Source organism: Argopecten irradians, chromosome 3 (genome assembly GCF_041381155.1).
Source record: "Argopecten irradians isolate NY chromosome 3, Ai_NY, whole genome shotgun sequence".
NCBI classification, from domain to species: Eukaryota; Metazoa; Mollusca; class Bivalvia; order Pectinida; family Pectinidae; genus Argopecten; species Argopecten irradians.
Window position 1 is genome coordinate 3190673 of NC_091136.1, and position 8933 is coordinate 3199605.

The following is an 8933-nucleotide window of genomic DNA, read 5'->3' on the forward strand; positions in this document are numbered from 1 at the left end:
CCTTCCCCAATGATGTTTCACACCAAATATGGATGAAATCCATCCAAGGATGAAGGAGGAGTAGTATTTTAAAGCTAAAATCAAGAAAATTTGCCCTTTTGGGGCCCCATCCCTCTGCCCCTAGGGGTCAAACCAGGCTCATTTATATAAAATATAATTGCCCTCCCAATGATGTTTCACAACAAATTTGGTTGCCATCCCAAGGATATAAGGAGGAGGTAGGATTTTTAAAGCTAAAATTAAGAAAATTTGCCCTTTTCGGGCCCCACCCCTCAGCCTCTAGGGGTCGGACCAGGCTCATTTATATAAAAATATATTGTCCTTTTCCCAATGATGTTTCACACCAAATATGGATGAAATCCATCCAAGAATGAGGAAGGAGATAGAATTTTAAAGCTAAATTATGAAAATTTCCCCTTTTGGGCCCCACCCCTCAGCCCCTAGGGGTAGGACCAGGCTCATTTATATAAAATATGATTGTCCTTTCCAAATGATGTTTCACACCAAATATGGATGCAATCCATCCAAGGATGAAGGAGGAGTAGGATTTTAAAGCTAAAATTAAGAAAATTTGCCCTTTTCGGGCCCCACCCCTCAGCCTCTAGGGGTCCCACCAGGCTCATTTATATAGAAAAATATTGTCCTTTTCCAATGATGTTTCACACCAAATATGGATGAAATCCATCCAAGAATGAGGAAAGAGTAGAATTTTAAAGCTAAAATTAAGAAAATTTGCCCTTTTGGGGCCCCACCCCTCAGCCCCTAGGGGTCGGACCAGGCTCATTTATATACAATATGATTGTCCTTCCTCAATGATGTTTCACACCAAATATGGATGAAATCCATCTAAGGATGAGGAAGGAGTAGGATTTTAAAGCTAAAATTAAGAAAATTTGCCCTTTTTGGGCCCCACCCCTCAGCCCCTAGGGGTCGGACCAGGCTCATTTATATAAAATATTATTGTCTTTCCCCAATGATGTTTCACACCAAATATGGATGAAATCCATTCAAGGATGAAGGAGGAGTAGGATTTAAAATCTTAAATTAAGAAAATTTGCCCTTTTGGGGCCCCGCCCCTCTGCCCCTAGGGGTCGGATCTATCTCTTTATATAAAATATGATTGTCCTTCCCCAAGGATGTTTCACACCAAATATGGATGTAATTCACTCAAGGGTTTAGGAGGAGTAGGTTTTTGTATAAATAGTTTTACGCACGACGCACGGCGCACGGCGCACGGCGCACGACGACGGACGAAACACGATGACAATAGGTCATCCTGACCTTCGGTTAGATGACCTAAAAATACATATACGTGTCAATATCCAAACCAATGATATAGTATAAGTACGTGCTAAATATGTACGTAATTTTGTGAATATCTTTAAAGTGAATAGTCGGGCAAAGGAAACCAGTCTAAATGCGTTCATTGGCCTTCCAAAAGTTCTCACATATTAATACGACGGTTAAGTTCTGCTTAGTTTCCCAGTTCTGACCATTAAAGTAAAGAAAAGTTGAAAGCATTGAAAGCGAGGCTGTGTGGAAATGTAACCACGGACATAGTGAGCCGGGAGGACCGTTTTAGAATTCCCATACTTAAATTAATTTCTTCGTACGCAGACAGATTTTGACGAGAGATTTTATTTTTCCATTTCATAAGAAATTAAACTGGATACATTCACACCATTTTTACCGACTTTAGCCATCCTTGCCCGACTGTTCACTTTAATATTTACAGTTATTTTCGTGATAAACAATTGGAATTCTTTCAAAAATTATCATTGAAAAACTAACGTATGGTATTGTGGATTTCTCTTCCGATTTTTTTCTGTCCAAAACCAACTGAAACAAATCCGATTCTACTTTAAAGACATTTTAATAGGATAATTATTCATTTGAAAATCAGACAAAACCTGATGTCATTTAGCCTATACGTACCCATAACGTAACCAAAAATCATCGGTTGTTGCATAATTAGTAAAACAATGAGATCATGGCTTTTGATTACTTGATGCGTCAGGAAGGAATGTATCCATGTGGTTTGTATGTTGATGTACTTTTCTGTGCGGGGAAAATACATCTCGCCCATTTTGTTTCATTTTGACACCACAGAACCGTTTCAAACGAAGAAATGCCTCTAAAAACGATATTTATTACGTCTTCGCCACTCGGATGGGAAAAATGGATGATATGGTCAGTAATACTCATGGTTATGTGTTGGATGCGTGTCGAAGACACGAAATAATAATAGAAGTACGATTTTGGTACATCTGTATATTACTTATCTGGCAATGGCAGTGGAGGCAAAAATAACTTAATTATATCGTCACATCGTTCGGATTGGTGCCAGTAGTTCGGAACGCCTCGGCTAACATGCAGTGTATTATTAACCAATAAACTGAAAGTGTGAAATATGAGCCAATTAGGGGTTAATCTTGGAAGGTGTAGTTGACATACAGAGACTGAAGCTGATGTTGCAGAGATGATTAGGTAGGCTAGAGACTTCCATTATGTGGGGTAATATTAAAGCATCAAAGGAATATTGCCTAAGAACCAAGAATCGTATCTCCGATGACAATGCAGACATGTAGAAGAACCAGTGGCAAACAGATTGTGAGGAAGAAGTGGGACTGAGTAGGACATATCCACAGAAAGCACTAAACACACCTGACCTAGAAGAGAACAGAAACAAAAATCATGACATTAGAGATGATTACAGAAGAAAACAAAAATGGCGGCCTCCAATTTTGACATGAACTACAGAGGAAATCAGTACCTTTCGTGGGGAAAACCCGGACTGGATATTTGAGGCTGGTGTAAGACGCGTTCTATAAGGAATACAGCAGGTTTATTCCCATACAACTGGATTCAATAAGAATAAGTTATACTTGATCAAGGTGACAAAATTTTTAATCATAGAAGCTGGTACTTGTTCTTGCGCTTTGAATATTTTCTTTGTACTCGAAAAAATGTGCAGGTTCGATAGGAAATGTTAAATATTCAGAACTCGACAAAACCAATCATTTTGTCGTAAAACACTTTAGGAATTATTTGTTTTTTGCATGTCTTTCGGAAGCTAAAAATGGATGGTCGATCGAAAAATGGTACACGTGTAAACTTAAATAATAATAAATGCAAATGTATACAAATAAGAAAATAGCATTAGCACTTTGGAAAACCTGGCCCCAGTTTCACACAAATATATCTTCAATTTAAGGCATCCATGAACTTAACTTTTTCCCCAGGAACGCATAACATTAATATTCATTGTCTTGTGAAGTAATTCTGAACTTCTTTAACGCATGCTCATAGAGAATTTTAAGATCATGTCCGTGAAACTGGGACCTGGTAAATAAAGATACAATATTTATGTGTTCTTCGGATGTGAGGGAGGAGGGAATAGTAACTTCAACCATTAATCATCCAAGTGATCTATAACATAAGACTATGAATGCCAACCGTATTTCGTAGGCATTCCCCAAATATCCAAAACTTCAGGTAGTTAATTGACGCCAATGATTTTGCACAATTCCCGTGGACATTCTAACGATGATGTCACTCTGTGACTGTCTAATTTACGCCTGGAGATATTTTTGGACAGCTACAACTGTTAATTGACAAGGAAAAACAAATTTTAAAACTCCGCCTTACGTTCATGTCCGGTGTTAACATTTAATTTTTATTTTGAATTATGCCCTTGAATGAATCCATTTTGTAATAACAAACTAGCAAAGAATAGAAAGGCTAGATAAACAAAATGACCGTTGGTCGCACAAAGAAGCACTTGACCAAGCCCTGGGGCGATTTTATTTGGGTCAATTCTTAACATTTTCCCACAATGTTGACCAGAAACTTGCTAGACAGACCCCATGGTCTGGTGTAGTTCTACATGGATAGTACCGATTATTTCTGGCCGGATGGACTGTACAAATATCCCTTGGCGACATGGAAGGACGTAACTCACCCAAAGATAGCTATATGTTTGTCACATTCTATGTCTGGGTTGGTTACATTTCCCAGTCCATTTAAAGGTCTTCAAACACCAAAAAAATGTGCCAAGATGACAAGCAAGTAAAGGAGGAACTATTTTTAGAACTTGTCTCTTAATCCATCTCTTGTGTTATTGTCTTATAATTAATGCATGTTGCAGAGAACCTGTAAGAGACTTTTTAAAAATAACACAACAAAACAAGTATACAAAGTAAATAATAGACGACATTGTTTTTTTTCTTCTTTTTTTCCCCTTTTTGTTTTGTTGAGGTATATAATATCAACATATATGTAATTGCACGAATACATCCGAACGTTAAGCGTAAAGTCAAGGTAAACCAACCATCAATCTCATTCCTACCATGAATAATTCGAAGTCTCGATATATCGGAGTTTTTTTTGTCGATTTGATTTACATGTATTTGGAAATTCAATGAAAATGTTTGTTAATTTGTAACTTGGGTGTTATGCTAATGTATACCAATGAGCTCAATTCTAGTTGTGTTTGATGTTTCTAAAAAAAGACCTCCCAGCACTTTTGATATTTAGATGACATCCTTACATCTATTACCAAAATGCTTTTTGAACTTCAGACGAATCTTCACTAATGCAATTTGATTAGATTTGGAAACAAATAGCTATATTTGTCCTAATAGTATTATTTTAAAAACAAAGTTGTATTATGTGCTTGATGTTTCTAAAAATGGAACTTCCAATATTTTAATCTTTTGATGATCCTTTATCAGTTTTTGATTTTTCTTAGATTTCCATTGTCATCTTTTGACATATAATGTCGCAAATAATTGCAAAATGTTACTGGTGTATAACGTATCACTGCAGCAAAGTATATTCTCAAAAATACCAGATTGTCTAATGCAATGAAACATTATTTTGATAATTATGTACGTCTGGATCTAAAAGGGAACCCTGTTGTACACCTCTAAAAAGACCCTTAAATACTCCTTGAACATTTTGAATTAAAGATACCTTACAGGTTCGCAGGCAACTTAGGCTACGGTAGCTATAGCAAGCTCTGCTTTCTTTACAAACCAAATGAATTTTGGACTGTGGCCGAGGTTGTCTGTCAGTATGCTTGTCAGATTTGATTGTATATTTCAAAATAGGTTACACAATCATGTTTAAATAATGAAGATACACTAGGATTAAACAACACTATACAATCGAGATAAAGTAATAGCTACAAACAAAATGGTTGACAAAGCTGCATACAATAACTAACGCAGCTTCAAAGCGATCCGAAAAGCTCCAATAAGAATATCAAAAATACGTATGTAGCGCCGACATTTTATAGAAAAATGAAACTATTTGGTACAGAAATGTACTAGCCTATTGTTGATATTGATCTATATAATATACCATACACAATTAGTTATGTTTTTTTTTTTTTTTTTTGTTTTTTTTTTTTTTTTTGTCGGGTCTACATAATAAGAGTTGATAAGATCAGCATAGCATGAACATTCTTCAACTAAAGAAATATGTTTGGTTGTCATCTCGGATGGTCATATCTAGCATTTGTATATTTAAAATAAATTATTAAATTTCAATATTTTCTATATGCTGTCTATTTAGACTGTATTAGTATTTTTATATCAAGTTGATAGATTAACATAAGTTTCTTACACTCTTGTTTCTATTTTCCATGAATATCAATGGTATATTATATTGTTGTATAAAGAACTCAAATAAAGAAATTTTAAACAACAACTATAAATGCTTGTCATAATAGTGTCTAAAGGTGTATGGAAAAATGGACCATATAACGTTATCATACGGGTGGAAAAAATCAAACATATCTAAAACATGAAACTTACAGTGCACAGTTCAGCAGCAAAGAAAAACCTGACATAATAAATGAAACGCACTGGTATATATGTTATACAACGGTCGCATGTATAATAAGGATGCCGATTCGGAGTACTGTACATCACATATATATGGTACCGGTTTTCAAACGTTCGTGTTCCTTTTGTTGGTTAATGGACGTAGTTCTCTGTGTTTCAGTATCGAACTATGAGTTTTCTTTTTCTTCCGGTCACGTGTTGCATAATGATATCAATATTGTTGTTACTTTGGGTCTTCTGGGACGCACGAATGGTGCTGTAGATGTATGGGTTGCACATTTCAACTTTCTTTTTCAGTTTTTTTTTTAACCATCCTGCTTATGTGGTTGTATTGTATGGTTGTCCGGAGATAGACCTTTGGCCTCTATGCGATACTCTGGTGGCGTTCTATCCATTGCATGATGATGCTATCATATCATATAGTGTATCAGCACCTTTATGTCCTAATGTCTTACCGAACACACAGTCTACGTTGTCTAACCGGATTAGAAGTAGGACAGCGGCTCGTCATACCAGTGTTTTCTGGAGTCATCGTTGTCAGCGTAGAGTTTGTTCATTCTGTATGATCTGCTTGATATTCCCACAAATGCGTCGTTTACTGTTGGAACACCATTCCATCAACGTCGCAGCAGAAAACTATATGGAGTATGACATTCTGCGCAGTGGCCTCCACGTCTTTGAAAACAGTCATGGGGTTGAGTTGGAAGCTGGGTTCTTTCATCGTGGTCTTTAATAATGAGAAAAGTGCGTTTTGGTAGGTTACTTCACAGTTCCGTACATAATTTTGAGTAATGTTTGTCAAAAATGGGCAGCAATCGTCTTAGTGACGGCACTTTGTATAGATATGTTGGATGATTTTGAAGGGAAAATTATCGCTGTTTCCCACGGTAGTAACCGTTTTTACAAAGACATCCTAGAAATGTGATTTTATCCGCTAAAGCTAGGTGGTGTATACGTTTTGTGTCGTTGAGCTTTCCATACTTTACTTATGTAGTACTATGATTTTTATCGATTTTTTTATCTAGACCCTAAAACGCATAAAAATAGTATTAGGACACTCTGGTGGGTCCATGATTATATAATCTGTAACTAATTCTCAGATCCCTGTGTCTGGTGGGTCCATAATTATATAATCTGTAACTAATTCCCAGATTCCTGTGGGGTACTTGCTGAGTAGACTGAAGACTAAAAAGTTCATCATCTAGTTTGTTATCTAGGAATGGGTGATCTAGATAGATATCTGGTGGTAGACCATCACAGCAAAGTGTCAGCAAGCCATCGGGTGTCATAAAGGCTATGATACTGGAATGGTCATCCTTGTTCCCGGCAGTCGTCTGTTGCCACTCTTGTTTGAGGTTTATGGAATCTTAATGAACAATACAAGGGACAGGATATCACAGAACAGAAACTTCACGGAAAAAAAAACAACTGGTTAATTTGTGTACATTCTGTAACACTTGAAATAGATAATGTGGTTATGTATACTTTCTATTGGCTTTTCTTATTGCAAGGTCAATAAGCAATATGCAAATACTAAAAAATCGATATTTCTTTAGGTCAAATTTGTAGATAAAAGAAAAAAGATCAGCTATTGTCAAGCAATCATTCACAAAACAAAACAGATTTATTTTTAAACAAGTAGCTATATTTTTTGTTATTGTACAAAAATTGGCTTTTTATTATAGTTTATAAGACTCTTTCATATACATGTATGTGGATATGAAGGATAGGGATGTTTTACACGAGGATCACAAAATGTTGTAAAACTCAAGGTTTGCGAGAGTAGAATATCAGTTATCCTTTATAAACACTTATTAAAAACTATTTTTCTTTCAAACCTCGAAGTTTTATTACAATTTCACGACTATTATATCCCGCCATTTTGAAAGAAGTTCGTAGTTCTAAAACCACGACTGCCATTACGTGATATTTTCAATGCAAATATCTATGTTGGCATTTTTATAGTAAAACCCGTCTAGTTACTGAAAAAATGTTAAAATCCCATCGAGAAAACAGCAATTTTGTTGACGCCGTGACGTCATAAGACTGTATTCCATATGGGTAGCCATGTCACTCGTCTGGTTTAAAGAGATTAATGATATTGCTCATATTGATGGCATGTACATGATGTGGACATATCATTTATAAATATGTTACGGTAAGTTCTTTAAGCAACCCTGTGTTTTTATGAGCTTTTTGTTATCAGGGCGTGTAAGAAATTTAAAAAAAAAAAAGGAAAAAAAAAGATCATCACAGAAAAAACCAGAAGTGTCTGTCTATACCTTAATGTTCTCATTTCATTCGTGTCAATTAGGGGTGGAGGGTAGGCGGATCGTCTTTTCAACCTAGCTATAATATAATTTCGTAGAAAACGCTCTATTATTGCTAGAAAGGAATAAATCTTGTCTAATGTCAATGTGCATCATTAGATCAGTAGATTAATTAAACAATAAGATGAATTTCCCTCGGGAAGCTGATTATGTATTATGAAAATTTACTAAATAAAGACTATATTGTTTCAACCAGAAAATATATAAGATCACGCTTTTTATTCACAATTTTTGGAATGAAATATAAGGTTTTACGGTGAACATATAAAAGCAGTATTCTTCACTCCAGTGAAATATCGATACTGATATTTTCACTCACTTTTGACCAATCGGAAAGCAGCATCGACAATGAAAATATCATTTTGATCGTAACATCAATAGTTTGTTCGCGAAAATGACGTCATTCTGTAGGTCGAAGCGGCGAAAATCACGGTTTATCTATAAAGATAGAACATATTTGTGACGGAACTGCATAAAAACAGTTACCAAATAAAGTATACCTGTAGTTGTTTGTTTTCCATCTGAATTATATTAATATAAACTCTTTTATGGTACGTACCCCACAGACACGAGTCTATGGTCATATCGGAATTATATTGTCCATTCTTGTTTTGTTTTAACGTGATAAGAGGTGTACATAGATCTACATAATATAAGTGGATTTGATTTTTTAAAATACAAATTTGAAACGAGTTTCATAATGTGTAGAGTATCAAAATCTTACCGTTAACACTATAACTGTCATATATCTTCA